Source organism: Prionailurus viverrinus, chromosome A2 (assembly GCF_022837055.1).
Source record: "Prionailurus viverrinus isolate Anna chromosome A2, UM_Priviv_1.0, whole genome shotgun sequence".
Lineage (NCBI taxonomy): Eukaryota > Metazoa > Chordata > Mammalia > Carnivora > Felidae > Prionailurus > Prionailurus viverrinus.
This window is the reverse complement of record NC_062562.1, coordinates 135,480,956-135,497,833: the sequence shown is the minus strand read 5'-3', so window position 1 is coordinate 135,497,833 and position 16,878 is coordinate 135,480,956. Positions and strand designations below refer to the sequence as shown.

Sequence of the window (16,878 nt, the reverse complement as noted above, 5' to 3'; positions counted from 1 at the left end):
GAAAGTAATTAATCAACTTATGACATAGACTCAAGGGCTGTCACATTTCATTGTCGTTAGTGAAACTGGGGTTTTATCTGCACTCTTCTGGTGATTTAAAGAACAATCTTTTTTGTAAGCTTTTTGAAGAGCAGAAGAGTGTTTAAAACAATTGAATTCTGACATAGATTTCAATGAATAATCCAAGTATGTGTTAGTAAAACTGAAGTACAGTTTAGAAGTATCTTAATTTTGACATGACAGAAAGTGAATTTCTGAAAAGTCCAAAATGTGTATTTATTTCTTTTAGGAAGACGCTTTTTCTGTCAACAAGCTTTACTTTGGGTGCTTCTTTATATAATTCAATAGCACTTAAAAAAAAAAACAGCTAGGGTAATAATATTTTAAGCCCAAAGGTTCATGTAGGCCCTAAACGATTCTATTTGTCTGGTGTCTCTATCTTAACTAGACAATGGTCAGTCCATGAACTCACCTTGGACAGTGTAGCAGCAGCTGAAGGGGTTCTGTCTGAATATGAGACCAGAGTAAGGTGACATCTACTCACTTCAGTCTCTCAGAGGAGGAAAAAGACAAAAAGTGAAGGCAGACCTTGATAGGAGCTTTCCTCAAATCTTTAGACCACTGTCTGAGTTCGTGTTTAGAACATAACAAATGTAATTATTACATACACTCCAGCATGAACTCTGTGTAATCAAAGCCCAAAGAAATGGCCTCAAGATAATATCTGAAAGTAAAGCTAATATATATCCACAGCAGATGGTATTCCAAGGGAGAATAGTTATGGATATAATTTCGAAGGCCATAAGCTTTGATCCCAAGAGTAACTGATGCATTATAATGAGCTGATATGCTAGAAAATTCTGGTCATGAACATCATGTAAAATACTTGTAAATTTGGTTTTAAAACTATGAATTCTTCTGAGAATACAGAATTTCATTTGTAGTGTCTGCAAGTAGCTAATAGAATGCTTAGAGCATGTCTCCAACACTCAGAATAAAAGTTCCTTCTACTTCCTGCTACGTATCCTTGCTATTCTTATTGGTATCTGAGGGTAGAACTGAATAAGAGTTCTGATCTAGGACTGGCAAATGATAGCCTCACTTCTCCTAGAATCAAACCAGATTCTAGGTTTGTGACAGAGGAAGTTCAGACTTTGCTTACCTATCACATGTCCTACCATTTTACTGTGAGTATTCCTGGATTCCCCACTCAGTTGTGCCCAGCCTTTTTCCTATTCAGAAGGCAGCAGCCTGATTCCTAATGTGACACTCTCCTCACAACCAGCATTGCACCCAAGCCCGTGACCCAGCAGTGTATCCACCCATCTCTCCCCTCTTGTAACCTCACTGATTCAACACCCATTAAAACTTCCAGGTTTGGGGGCACCTGGGTGGCTCAGTGGGTTAAACATCTGACTCTTGGTTTCAGCTCAGGTCATGATCTCATGGGTTCATGAGTTGGAGCCCTGCATTGGACTCCATGCTGACAGTGCTGAGCCTGCTTGGGATTCTTTCCCTCTCTCTCTGCTCTTCCCCCACTGGTGCTGTCTCTCTCTCTCTCAAAACAAAACAAAACAAAACAAAACAAAACAAAACAAAACAAAAATAATAAACTTCCAGCTCTTCTCCTTCATTATTTCTTTTCTCTATCTGTTGCATGAGAGTTATCACAAAAACCTTCTTAACTTGAACTACAGTTTCCCAAGTATACAAATATAAAGGCTTATCAAATTATGAGAACTTGTAGAGTTTTAAAGAGCATCTAAAAATGAACGTGCACATATTGATATACGATTATTACTAATGGTTTGATCAACCATTGAAATAGAAATTAAGCATGTCTCTTTCTATATATATGACCATATAAGCCATATAAATAAATTACTCCTTATATAGTACTATCCATAATTAAGTTTCAAAACAAGTTTAATGATGGAATGAATATGCATTCAGTAAACCTTCAGGTTCACCTAAAAGAACCTCTATGTAAAGACCATAATAGCACAATTTTCCTTTTTCTCTCCACCAAGATACAAGAAATCACCAAATGCTGTCACCCCAATGTTTTCTGAGGACAAAATGTGAGGAGTAGTTAGAAATTCACAACATGGTATCAAGAAAGATCTCAGTGCCCATGTTTCAGTACTCTGCCTTCTTCTAAATACTACTTTCTTTCTTTTAGAGAGAAGGACTTGCTGTCTCCACAGCCATCAGTACTCTAATCATGTGCATTTCAACTTCACGTAAAGCTACATATTTGTGCTGAGTCCATATGGGAAGTCTAGTTACTAGAAAATATACACTCAAAAACAGGAAGTCTAAGTACAGTAAGAGGTGTTTTTCTCCACACAATAGAGTTTAAATATGTGTCATCTATATAATCTGGAGCAAAACCTAACACCCTCATTATTGTTGAAAAACTCTTCCCTTCTACGTTACGGCAACTTAGGATTATAGCATTACATTTTCTAAACCTGTTTGAACTTGCTTATAGATACAAATGACCTGCCCTTTTCTATGCATAGTTTTCAGTCAGTAAGCATGTCAAGGTGGGAGGAAGAATGGCAGGAACAGTAAAAGGGGGAAAAAAAATCAATCTTCAGAAAGCATATGGTAACAACTGAATATTTAATCTAATTAGCCTAGAAATGCCTTCCTATTTTCAGCACTCTTTGCAAGGCAGTTGCTTCATGGTACAGAATGAATTTCAATAAATGTCATATATTTAGTTTGATGGCTTATTTTAAAAATTTGTCGAACCAGGTCACTGACTCAGAATAGATTTATTCTGAGACATGACAGATGGATACTGATACTGAATAGAAAGATTGACATTAGCTGGAAGGTTCTACGCAGAAGAAAACGTCATTCAGTTAACATTCAACAAAAGTGTTACTGAGTACCTACTGTGTGTTAGGATAAAATAATAAATATTTGGACCTTACTTTTTTTTTTTTACAATAGAAAGAGGAGTGCTGGCAAAATATTTTCCTTGGGGTTAGTAAGGATTACAACTGAATACTACTGGGTCTTTAAAAGTACTTACATTTTTCACATTGCATCAGAAAACTGTATTAGCACTCGTTCAAATATTCATTCTGTTACGGTTATGAGATTTTAGACCTAATTCAGATATTTGAAGATGCTGTTTACTGACCCTTAGCAAAAACCAACTTCCTATTCTTCTGGAACAAAAAAGGCCTTACATGGCTTCAAAGATTTCTTAGACATCAAAGAGCTTAGAGAGACATACAGTTTATGGGTAATGATTTAGGATTTAGTGAATCAAAAACACATGGATTAAATTTCCTTTAAAAGACTCCTAGGTTTAAATTTTAAGAGCTAAAATATTGGTCTAAACACATAGTGGTCTCAAGAAAAGGCAAAACTTATTTTTGAAGATAGTTTGAATTGTCTTGTGGACCCCAAACTTGGCTGGATTTTCCTTTCTCACATGATTAGACTTCAAAGGAGACAACCTGCCTTCTGTTAAACAAATTTACTCTACCTCTCTCTCTGCCTTGTGAAAACTACATTACAGTTGACCCTCCAATAACATGAGTTGGGAATGCACAGGTCCACTTATACAACACAGTACTGTAAATGTATTTCCTCTTCCTTACCATTTTCTTAATAACATTTTCTTAATAACATTTCTTCACTTTAAGAATACAGTATATAGTAAATGTAACATAATGTGTTAACCAACTGTTATTGGTAAGGCTTCCAGTCAACAGTAGGCTATTAGTAGTTAAGTTCTGGGGGAGTCAAAAGATACACAGATTTTTGACTGTGCAGGGGGTCAGTGCCCCTAACCCCTGTGTTGTTCAAGGGTCAACTATATTTCAAAGGTCTCCAGCTCTGAATGCTTTTTGGTATTTTCAATAAAATGTTAAAAAATCACAAACAACCCATGGTCTTATGAAACAATTGCAGTACTTTCCAGTTCCTCCAAGTCAATTCTGTTTTCTTATGTGCAACTTCAAAATTGGACTGGGATTTTAGATCCAACTATCAGGGAATATAGGATCACTTCAAAACAGGAAAAAGCCACTGATATTAATATGTGCACTGTTTCACGATATATTATATTTGCATTTAAAATAGTAGGAAGAAATACAGTACATAATCTTCCGTTCTAACACAATGGCCTTCCTGAAGGCCACTAGCCTGGGCATTTCACTGAGATTTTAGGATTAAAGGAAACAAGTTAGTGGACAACCTGTGAGCTTTCATTCCTTTGGAAAAATAGATTGCAATAGTGATCTGATGGCTTTTAAAGGGCACTCGAAACTAATGCAGTGCAAATTTTGAATTTCAATGGTAGAGAAATAACAACTAGTGAAGTTCAGGCAGATATAAAAAAACAAAACAAAGCAAAAGCACCAGTATTCCAAAGAGGGAGTTTATCCTGAATGAGAACTTGGAAATGAAATCTATACATACAGTTACGATGAACTGAGGTTTCAGAAAAAGATTGTTTCACTTTAAGAATGAAAAAAGTAGAGTGCCCTTTAGTTTACAAATATACATAGCTTGATAGAAAGCATACTGGTTAATGAGTTTACAAAATTAAGTATGTGTCAATAGGTGATAAATTATATCTTTTTTTATTTAAAAAATTTTTAATGTTTATTTTTGAAAGAGAGAGAGACAGAGTGTGAGCAGGGGAATGTCAGAGAGACAGAGAGACACAGATTCCGAAACAGGCTCCAGGCTCTGAGCTGTCAGCACAGAGCCTGACGCAGGGCCTGAACTCACAAATTGCAAGATCATGACCTGAGCCGAAGTCGGATGCTCAACTGACTGAGCCACCCAGGTGCCCTTATCCTTTTTTTTTTTTTTTTAATTGCTAAACTAATTTTCCAGAGGGAGGACAAATCTGAGAACTCTAGAAGATAAAATACTTGGCACAAGTGGCTCTGGGACTCTTCGGCCATGCATGCTGCTGAATATAACACCTGAAGGTGATACAGTGGACCACTTGGCGGGTATAGTCATGGCTAAGGATTGTAAACAGAACCACCAGAGGCCAAATCTGGCACACAGACTTTTTGTCTCTGTATCCTGCACAGTGTTTTAAAGATGCTGAGTCAACACTTTAAAGTTGCAAGGTTTCTAGTTTCTCTTGAAAATTTGAAAGACACCACCACATGGGTCCATGACACATATTGGGATCCACAGCAACTCTGATGATGCCAAATGCTGGCTGCCTCCTTTCAGGTGCAGCTTTTTCTAAGCATGTTGTCATCCCTAGTGAAATGGTTAGTTTCATTCATTTAGGTTACCTGTTTGCAAATCTTTTTTTAATTTTTAATTTTTTTTATTTTAATAATCTCTACGTCCCACATGGGGATTAAACTCACAACCCCGAGATTGAGTTGCATGCTCCACTGACTAAGCCAGACAGGTCCCCTCCCTTTTTTTTTTTTTTTTTCCTGTTTGCAAATCTTGATACAGGATATAGACAGGGCTTAAAGGGGCAGGAAGAAAAGAAGAAGAAAATCCAACACAGTGGTTTAACATTGGAAAGGGAAAAGAAAGGAGAGAGACAAGAAAAAAGTGTTCAGCAAACAGAGGCTGCATACCATGAGCAACTGTCTCCTTTGCTGTCTCCAAATATTTACTATGGAAGGGATCTGAGACAAAGGCTGTGGGTATTACTCTCAACAAATCCTTTTGGGCCAGGCTTACAGTGTAGAAAATAAGAAGGAAAATTGTCTGAATGGAGCAAGAACCTTGATCAAGGATGGCACATGGACATGGGACCAACTGAATGCAGGAAAATACCATGGGTTTGCTTCTTCCATACACCATAAACCAAGGGATGTGGGCCACTCCTTCACCGTCCCCTTTGAGACTGCAATGAACTATGGCAGGCACTGTCCAAGTACTTCCCATAAAAAATGAGGGACTCCAAGTATAGCTGTGCGGGCTATGCACTGCACAATTCCAGAGACAACAAAATGAAAATAGCGTTCCCAAGAAGTGCAAAGCAGAAGCCATGCTCCAGATTTTCACATGGCTCATTCTCTTATCTCCTTCAGGTTCTAGTTCAAAGGTCATCTTCAAAGTGAAGCCTTCTCTAACTCTACTACTGAATTTTTCAATTACCACTCCATCCCCTTATGCTTGACAGTCCCCACTCCGCTTCCTTGCAGCTCTTATCACCACATCACAAACACCACATTTTTATTTATGTATTTTATTTATTGTTTGCCTTCCTCAATATAGAACAGAGTATTATACTGTTAGAGATCTTAGTCTGTTTTATTCTCTACTGCTATGCCAGAGTCTTGAATTATGGCTGGTAGGCGCTCAGTAAATTATCCTGAATGTCTAAGTCCTCAATCACATTCTTAGAGTGTAGGAACCTGACTTTCTATACCCAACATGGGGTATGAACTCACAACCCTCAAATCAAGAGTTACATGCTCTATCGACTAAGCCAGTGAGGTGCCCCTACAGGCCCTTAATATGAATTCTATGGTTCCCTATAGCTACATAATTTATTACAGAAATTAAAAACTACATAAGTAACCTGCATAAATATACTTGTGCAAATTTACACAATCATAGAAGAAATATGTATACCTGGATATGCAATTAGTCAGTTAGCTGGGGTTTTTTTCCCCACTGTTCTCACACCTCCTGCTACAAATGCCACACGTGTGATTTTTCTCTCAATTACATTTTACAGCTTATAAAAACACTTTCTTCATTTTGTTCTCCGAAAAGCAAAGGATCTGTAGTAAGATTTTACTGGATGTTTTTATTGAAACAAATCCCAAGGGGAATATACTAAACTGTTAAACACAGCTGAAGAGATATCTGAGAATGGGCTTTCTGATAGTAGGACAGATTACAAAATTACTCACAGCTCTTTATCTGATAACAGGAGCAGAATGCCCCACACATATGAATGAAGGCTTTTTCTGGTATCTTTACTACAAAAAGAGAAAGAGCAAAAAAGAGCATTTGAGAAATAGAAGGTGAGAAAAACTCCAGAAATTAGAAATGTTACATTCATCACTTATCACTAACCTAAGAATCCTAAACTATGCTTCAGTGGAAAATGCTTCAAATAGTTAACCTTAATGATGGCTGGGCAGAAGCTATATGGTGCAGTCAGGATAGCATGGAGGCTAGGCTCAAACACAGTGTCCTTGCCTATAGCAAGGAGAGGTTAGTATGTTGATATCAGCCTCGTCTATTTTGTAAGGTTGTTGTAGTCTCAAAAAGAGAACATGCTCAGAAATAGGTTGAAAATTCTAAGAAGTCTTTAAATTCCAATCTTTTGTTTTTTTTTAAAGAAGTCTATTATTTAGTAGTAAATGGGATGATTTCTAATGTCATTTTCATGTTATGTCCCCTTAATAATTATGGATCTTGGTTCCATTTTATATGTTATTTATCTGAATATCTAGATTATAAACTCTTCAAGGGCAGAGATTTCATTTCTCCCTTTGAAAAAATGTTTCTTTAGTATCAAACACATACGACGCTCAACATATAGTTCTTAGCTATTTTTGGTGAGGCAAATGTAAGCCTGGCAGCAATTCAGTGCCTGTTAAGAAAAGAGAATCAAAGTGATCCTAAATTGACATTAGTCAGTATATTTATCATCCATTACTAAGAGGTTACTATTTATTTTGCATAGAGCAAAGCCCTTGAGGAAACTGCCCTGAGGGCTCTATGTCAAAGATACCAGTTTCAACATACACCAGGGAGGTAAAAGGAGGTTAATTTCCTGGTACGTGAGATTCTTCAAATTTTCTTCCCTTAAGGCAGCACAATTAGGAAATTTGGTATCCCATTAACAAGCACAGCAGCCTGAGGAAGTATTAGGGATGATGGGGAAAAGACAGCATTGCTGGCTCTGGTGCGCCTAATGACAGCAAAGAAGAAACCATGAAATCAGAGTGGAAAAATGGGGGTACAGAGGGTTTGGAAGCAACTCTGACCAAACCCAGGAGAAGGGGTGAGGAGAAAGGGACAGAAAGATGGGAGGTGCTCTCAGAGTGTACAGAGCTGTGTATTCCTCATGGGTGTGTGGCCATAGGCACTGGTGCAACCACCTAGAGAAAGGTGTTGTGTCCGAAAGGAATAATTCTTTTGAGTTATTCACTTTCTTTTGAGATGATTACATTTGAGAACAAGTTTATTTGAGGCTACTATATAGATTTGTAAAAGGAAAATTAGACCAATGCTATTTTGAATTATTATTTTTTTAACCAACGGCTAAGAAAATTGACTTTTCAAATGTATTTCTTAGTCTAACCCACATTAAAACAAATTTTAAAAATTTCAAGATTATAGTGGGACATATACTTAAATGGGAATTTATAAAATAAGTATATGTCTCCTGCTTAGAAAAGGGTCAATTTCCTTTTATTGTAATTTTAAAAGTCATGAAAATATTACCAGCTTTCATACTGACTGGCTACGGTTAATCTTGTATATCTTTAGCATTCAAATAAACCTCACCCATTAATTCTGAAGGCATGGAGTGTATATATAATGTAAACCCCTCCTGTGATGTATTAAGAACAAAGCAATCTTTGAAAAAGTAATACTCAGCAGATCATCTTTTATATGCCATACAGTCCATCATGTTAAAATCAAAACATATTTAGGTTAATAATTATAGACTTATGCACCATTAAGTTTGAGACTTGAACAGATTTTCCAAAACACCAGTGTATTTTATAGGCACTCAAGACACATTTTTGTGTCTACACTACAAAAATGTCTTAGGAGTAATATAAATGTTACTGGTATTATTCAGCAGTTTAAAAAGAATGAACTTCGAATACGCCACAGTCTTGCAGTGTATGAGTGGAGCCACAGCACCTTACTTCTGTTCTATTACAGAAGTTTACATGTGAAAACAAATCCCAATATGCTTAGAACTTGAAAGGAAAGCTACGTACATGTAAGTAATCCAAGCACCACTTAACAGTTTACATAAAAACACAATTTATGTCCCAGTAGCACAGAGAAACATGATGTACAGCATTTTCAGACCATCTTCATGCAGAAAAAATGCATTAGTCAGCTATAATAGTTCAGCTATAAAGGAAAATAATGTTTTTCTGGATCCATTTGCATGGCAATGTCCATGTGTCTGGCTGATGAAAACGGCAGAATAAACCACCCAACTCTACAAAATGTGAACATTCTTCTTAAAATTCAGTAGAGGGTCCATATAGTCTATATTCTCTGCAATGTGAGTTTTTACAATCCTCTCACGTTCATCGCCCATCTTAACCCGACAATTATAGTATCCTGATTATGTTGCTTAAGAGGGCTGACAATATTTCATTCAGCCCTAGAGCTCCTTTGAACATAAAACTGTGATAAGGTAAAATACACTGGGCAACTATTCATGCGTGAGCCACTGGAACTCTCTCCAACTGCCAAATTAGTAAATGGCCCTTTTAAAACATAGAAGGTATGAAATGGGAAACCAATCCATAGTCGGTGAAAATACTTTCACTGGAACTTAAATTATTGGATCAGTACCAGTACTAGCTAGACTCCCCGACCTCCGGTTATAATCTATTTCCCCGAATAAGATAGATGCCCTCCATATAGCCCCGGCAAAGAGATAAGTAAGGTACGATTGAAAATGATGGATCACAAGCCCTATGTGTTTGCCAGAAATGAAGAATTCAGATTTTCACAAACACACCTGCCCCTTGAAAGGATCCTCAAGCGTTATAGATAAAGCAGGGCTGGGAACAAGAAAAGCACTTGGCTCGAATCTCGCCTGCCGCATCACTCTGGGACATGGTGACCAAATCTCTTTTCTAAGGGCTGAGTCAGGTCACCGCCTTGAAACTTGCCCGGCCATAACAGTCATACATCACCCCTTACTCCAGCGCCCCTCTCTCCCCTGAGTCATACAGGTGGCCGTCAGAAACAACCCCTTAAAACGAAAAGCTCCACTCTACTTTACACCTCTACCCCGCCACGTCCCTTCAGTTTCTGAAACCCCTAAACTCTTGCTCACCTCCCTGGTCTTGCCCCGTGGAACAGCACTCAGGTCTCTTAAGGGGAACAAAGAGCAGAACGCTGAGGCCGAGGGGTGGGGTGCGGGGTCTGGAGTGGGCTGTAGCTTTACCTCGAGGCGTCCAAGAACCGAGGAGAAGTCAGTCGCACAGAGACCACCCGCGTGCTCCGCGCCTCCCGGCTGCAGGTCAGCTGTCGCCCCGCATCTGGCTGGCGCCCTCCGCTGGGTTCCGCATCTGGTCACAAAGCGCTCGGGGCGCTGCAGGCAGCGAGAGCGTCCGGGTCACCTGCGGCGCGGCCGAGCCGAACGCCCGGTCTGCCAGCCAGCCGAGCTCCCTCCGCCCCTTCTCACCCGCGCGCAACCGAGCCGGTGACTCAGCCGGGCAGTGGCGCGCGCGGCCCGCGGCTGCCCCGGGCGCGTCCCGGCGGGAAGCACGGGCAGGCGACCCGACCCAAGCGCTCGCCTGCCTGCCCGCCCCAGCACGTGTCCGTCTACCTCGAGCGGGGTCGTCCGCCCGGTCCGCCGGTCCTAGGACCGCTGAGGTGGGGACTGGCACCACCCAGAGGGGGAAATCGGCCCCCGCCCTTCCTGCCGCCCGCGCGCCGCGCCTGGCCCCGCGGGGGTCGCGTTTCCTCCCACTCCTCCCCCGCCCCCGCCAAGGTGAAACTTTCTAGGTGGAGGAGAAGTTTTCTCGCCCTGGCCGCGAGATCTCAACTCCGCCAGCTCGGGCAGTTTGAAGTTAGCACAGCGGGAGATAAGCGAGTCCGAGTCTCCCCCTCCTGGTGCTCGCGCGGCGAGCGTCAGCCGACGCGCGGAACGCCCGGCGCGCCCACTCCGCGCACACTCCACGCACCCCACCCCGCGCGCTGCCGGCGGGAGAAGCGCGACGCTCTGTTGCCAGACTCTCCCACGGCTCCGTCAGCCGCTGGGCGCTGAGCGGGGTAGAGAAAGAGTTGGACACCACAGAGACAAGGAATTCATTGTTAGCGACGGAGGTAGGAGTGGATGGAGAATTGTCCCAATGATTTCGTTATGCAACGTTTATCCCCTACTATATAATAACTTGGGTCTCTGGGAGGAAGAACAACACAGGAGTTTAGCCCTGAGGAAACTTCAACTTCTTTCACTTTTTTTTTTTTTCATAGCAGGAAACAGGCTGATTAAATAACTAGGCAAACAGCAATGAACAAGCAAAACGGAACAAAAGTTTAATTCTTGAACGTTGAAATCTTATGATTTAAAAAAAAAAAAAGGTTTGTGAGGCCTGGTGAATTGTATTAGGAATGTGTTAGGGCAAGTTTTTATACTTCATATGCCTGACTACCAAAATTGACATTAACCTTCAAGAGAATAAACACGCAAAGGTAACAGAATCTAAGGAACAGCATTGCCTCTTAGGTCTTAGTAGGTCTCCTTTCTGACTGGCCTAAGGGCTTGTCATATAATGGCATCTGTTAATTACTGAGTCACGGCACTAAACAACATTCACTGTGCAGGCTCAGGAATCATTTACTACAGAATGAAAAACAGAAAAGTAAAATAAGAATAGTTGTCATTTTCCTGAGAGCTTACTATGTGCCAGGCACTTTATCAGGGACTGCAGAAGCAGTTTCAATCCCCAAAAGTAATTACCTCACGATTCCCCAATTTTATGGAAAAAGGACTTTCCTATTACGTCATACTAGAGCTCTGCATTGAACCATTTGCAGATGAGGAACCTGAATACCTAAGTTCCTGAGGGTCACATATCTGGTTAGTAAAAGAGGTGAGGTTAGAACCCAGCCCTCAAATCCCAGTCAGGTGTTCTTCACAGCATGCCAAAAGGCCGAAGCCTGGCAAGCTTACTGAAGATTTCCTGATATCACAAGGCGCAATTTAAGTATGACTATGGTTATTGGTTATATAACCATATTGGTTATATGGTTATTAAAGGCTAACCTATAGGTCACAGGGCACTGGTCCCATTTATGGACAGTTCAGTTATAGATTTGGGGTTCAGTACCGACTTTCAATAAAAGAGGAATAAACTAATGGATACACACACACACACACACACACACACACACACACACAATTAGCCATAGTTGTCCAAAGAAATGACTAGAGTGTCGTTTCTGTTTCCTGGTTTCCATAGCAATATGTTAACTGGATATTTAGATTGCATTATATAGTTGCCTGAACAGGTTTTCTGAGTTTGTGTACCATGATAAAAACACAAGAGAAAAAAATTACAATTAAACTAGTAGAAAAAATAGAAAATAGATTATAAACCTATGTAATGTATTATGTATCTTCAGCACCAAAGTTTCCTAGTTCCTAGTTACTGACAAATTTCAATCCACTTTTGAAACTGTATTGAAAATTGTCATTTTGATTTATTAATCATGAGTAAGGAGATAACATTTTATAAAAATAACATTTACTAGGAATAGCATCATAAAAGTATCTGAGTGTGTGAAAATAAAATTAGTTTTTACATACTACCCAGAGAGTTTCGATCAGGGGAAGGGTTAGAAGTCATTTCACACATTTGGAAATGGACAGAAGCAGATACTTTTAAAAGGCAATAAGAGTTCTAAAGTTCAATTTTCGTTTTGTGGCTAACTTCACTTGTTGCTGTTTAACTTTCCTTGGGTCCATGGCATGGGTGACACACTGTATGATGGAGTTCTTTTGGTATTTTCCTAATCAAACCAAACTCCTGTGGCCAATACTGTTGGCTGGCTAAGCCAGCACCTGTTCCCAACCAGATATTCCTTTGCCTGCCTCCACTCCTGGGGTTAGAAAGGAGAAATACTTGCTTTCCCAGACTCCTTTGCAGCCAGACATGGCCATATGATATCATTCTGGTAATGAAATTACGCTAAAGTCTGTTGGGGACTTCTGGGAAAGAGTTTAATTTCCCGATTAAAGAGATCTGATAAGCTTGCCACCCCTTCCCACTTCTTGCTTTCTTGATTTCATATATAATGCCCAGCCGAGAAGTAGTCATCTTGTGACCATGAGAAGTTGGCTCTGGCATTGCTGAGCTATAGCACTAATACCAGTAGACCCCTGCTTCCAGATTTGTTATTTTTTTGGGAAAATGCTTGTTCCAGACACTGTTAGCCAGGATTTCCAACACCTGGAGTCCAAAGCATTCAAAACTGATATATTCTCAAATGGGGAACAAGACATCTCCAAGACTGAGTTTGGAATAGTAGTTAAGAGTGTGGGTTTTAGGGGGTGCCTGGTTGGCTTAGTTAGTTGAGCATGTGACTCTTGATCTCAGGGTGGTGAGTTTGAGTGGAGCCTACTTAAAAAAAAAAAAAAAGAGTGTGGATTCTAGAGTCAGAAAGCCTTGGATTTCAGTCTCAGTTCTGCTGCTTGATACCTGTCTAACTATAGGCTGGTGGCTTAAACTGTGCCTTATCTGTAAAATGAGGATAGTAATAGGGTTTGTGAGGATGAAATGAAGAGCTATTAAGTAAAGCACATGGAATAGTGTCTGATGAAATATAAATTCTTGAAAGGCCTGAGCCATCCCTACCCACATATTCGTGGATAACACACAGTGCTAAACTATAAACAGGACCCCATCTCTTAACTCCGAGATGGGCCTAATGGTAGCCATGGACAAGACTGAGAGGAACAGTGATGTCCTGCTCTAAACATGCCACATCCTTTCTGCTCTCCCTTCAAAACATTAAAATGTGGATCTTCAAAGGTTCTCTTTAAGTTCATTCACATGATACTGTATTTGAAATAAAAATGAAAGCAGTCTTCTTAGAGCAAGGCTTCACACTGGCAACCTGTGGAGGGTAGGAACCACAGACATGCACAGGCCCACAGAATATTTTTTAGCTGTTTGAATTGTGGTAGACAGAACATATGTTTTGCAGTTTGCCATCATCTCACCATCTTGTCTTGTAATGCATCCAGCCTACCTCTGATCTTGAGGTCACTTTCTCCTATAGGCATTAGGATTTGTGACTTCTGTTTTAGAGTATTTATTCTTGGATTCACTCACTCTGCTCTCCCTCCTTCCCCAGCCCCGTTGCCCCTGTTATTGTGCCTATGGAAAATGTCCCCACAAAAGGACAAGAAGAATTCAGGTGACAGTTCCTCAACTCATTTTTGTAGGCAAATACAATTTGGGGATGTAGGACTCCTCTTACTTTTTAGAGATACCTCATGTACAATAGAATATCGAAGATTCTGAGGACTCATGTGGAAAACCACAACAGAAGAAAACAAAAACAAAGACATGCTTTCTTCCTCTTAACATCTTTAGTAACAGTTTTCTGTAAAATTGATAATAGGGAACACACTGTTGGAAACCTTGCCTTAAAGAAAGGAAATGCCAGGAGTGCTTGGGTGGCTCAGCTGGTTAAGCATAAGACTCTTGATTTCAGCTCAGGTCATGATCTCACAGTTGTGAGATCCATCCTGCGTAGGCTTGTGTGGGGACCCAGCTCAGGCTCCTTGCTAGGGGTGTTTAAGATTCTCTCTCTCCCTCTCCCCCCTCCCTTGCTTGCATGCACATGTACCCACCTCTCTCTCTTAAAAAAAAAAAAAAAAAAAAGGAAATGCCAGATACGAAGGGTTAGAACAGGGCACTTTCAATATGAACTGCTTTTATGTCAATTTGTATTGGTCATTTGTTTGTGGCTGGGCTCTCTAAAAATAAAACAGGCAATGTTAAGTTATCTAAAAATACGACTAAGCGTATTCAATATTGAGGACAAGTACACAACTGCTAGGCTCTTGAAGCTACAAGTATGGTTTTACTCAGAAGCTTAGGAAATTGGACACAGAAAAAATGAAAAAAATCTGCCATCTCCAACAGGATGCTGCAGTTTTGTTACAGATTTGGCTCATTTTCACATCCAGCCTATTGCCTCTCTCCTAAAATCAAGTAAAGGCATAATGTATTTATCTCTCATATTAAATGTCTACCATGTATCAATCATGTGTTTGAGTTCTGCTTATGTCCTCCTAACAAAACTCCAGGAGAGGTATCATCCTTCTCAGTTTACATCCAGGGAAATGAGGCTCAGAGAGATCAGGTAACTTATCCAGGGTCATACCACTGACCTAAGTAAGGCTGTCTCTTTGCAGAGCTCTTGCACTTCCCATTGCAACTATTATAAATTGTCTCAGGGCCTCTGGTGAATGATGTGGTCATTTAACATGGAACAGCCGAACTTAAAGCTTCCTCCTATTTTCCTTTCTTCTCTGTACACAAAGTCAGCTGCAACTTAAGACATAGGTACCCCTCTGTTTGCTTCACTTTGAGGACTGGATATTGCCATGAGAAGAAAGGTTATGGTGTTCCATCTGTAAAGCACTGCACAGGCTGGGTGGAGCAAGCGTCCCCAGCAGTCAAGGTGGCCCAGGTGGTCGGCTGTAGGTACAGGACTGAAACCTCCCAAGTGTGAAAAGGAATTGTAATGCTCTTTCCCCAATGTTTCTGTTTTTACAACCCTTGAGCCCTCCTTTGGGGACCTACGGAATGTGAGAGAGAAAGCAAAGCATCAAATGATAGAGTCAGGAGTCTTAAAAGAAGGTGTTTTAGAGAGTCACTGTCTTCTCAAGAGATGAAAAATAAAGGCAAAGGCTTTTAGAAGAAAGTCCCAGAAGGCTCTTACAATTCTTTCTGCTATCAATACTTCCCTCCCAGAAGTTGTATTAATTTTTTTTTCTTTTGTCTTTTACCTTGTGGCAAATTGGTTAAAAAAAAGCATTTTGGTAAAGAAAATGGGGAAAATCTTTCATTTTTATATAGCATTGTATAGCATTATTTCTCAATGAGCCTATCCATTTCCTCTCAATTTAAACTGTTTGGCACTAATAGAAATGGATTAGCTCTTCTTAGGAAATAGTGCACTAAAAAAATAAACATGTTTGCTTCATTGATCAGCATTAATTTATGGATAGCCTTTTAAAAATGCATATGTGAGTATGTGTGTGTAATTACTACAATGCCAGGTTTTACCACTAGATTATTGCTTTGGCACTTAACCCCAATGCATCAGTTTCTTCACCTATAAAAACAGTTTCAAACTCTAATGAAACTATTTTTAAAAATTAAGTATCAAAGGGGTGCCTGGGTGGCTCAGTCGGTTAAGCGTCCGACTTCAGCTCAGGTCATGATCTCACAGTCTGTGAGTTTGAGCCCCGCGTCGGGCTCTGTGCTGAGAGCTCAGAGCCTGGAGCCTGCGTCGGATTCTGTGTGTATCTCTCTCTCTCTCTCTCTCTGCCCCTCTCCTGCTCATGCTCTGTCTTTCTCTGTCTCAATAAATAATTAAAAAAAAATTTAAAAAAATTAAAAAAAATTAAGTATCAAACAAAATTTTTCTGAAACCAGTCCACTTGGAGCAAATACACCAGACAATTTACTAATTGTATTTTACAGAAAGGGACATTAACTTAGAAAGAAAGTATCCAGTATGCGGTTCTGATTAACTATTGCCTTATTGTATTGTATCCAAATATAAAATTCTTTTTTCTATTTCAGTAATTGATTGATTTAATAATCAACATAAGGATAGTATATTTACTATACTAGTAAATTAGGCACTTTAGAAGTGGCTACAAAATTCAACAGTTTAAGAGGGAATATATACATCTTAGCAGCATTTGAAAAATGATAGAATGAAAGGTTTGATTAGAATCACTGTAACTATTACAGGTAACTATGTATTCTAAGGTATAACAAAAATGGTACCAACACCTTTGTATTGGCCAGATTTCAACCATTTAGCAACCTCAGTGTTTAAACATAATTACTATTGATATATGTACACAGAAGAAATGGCAGTAACTCTGGATTAACCTTGGTTTGTCAGCAAACAATTTAAAAAACTAAGATGGCAGACAAA

At 39.8% G+C, this 16,878-nt stretch overlaps 1 protein-coding gene across 2 annotated transcripts in view; it reads right to left on the bottom strand.

The window, feature by feature from the left end:
* MET (MET proto-oncogene, receptor tyrosine kinase) overlaps positions 1 to 10,319 on the bottom strand; it is a 112,662-nt gene extending 102,343 nt beyond the window's left edge. Inside the window, exon 1 of one of the 2 annotated variants that reach the window (XM_047850094.1) lies at positions 10,127 to 10,319. The gene's annotated coding sequence lies outside the window, so the exon portion shown is untranslated. The remainder of the gene's footprint in view (positions 1 to 10,126) is intronic. The other variant, XM_047850095.1, reaches the window with a different exon arrangement.
* Positions 10,320 to 16,878: the final 6,559 nt, after the last annotated feature.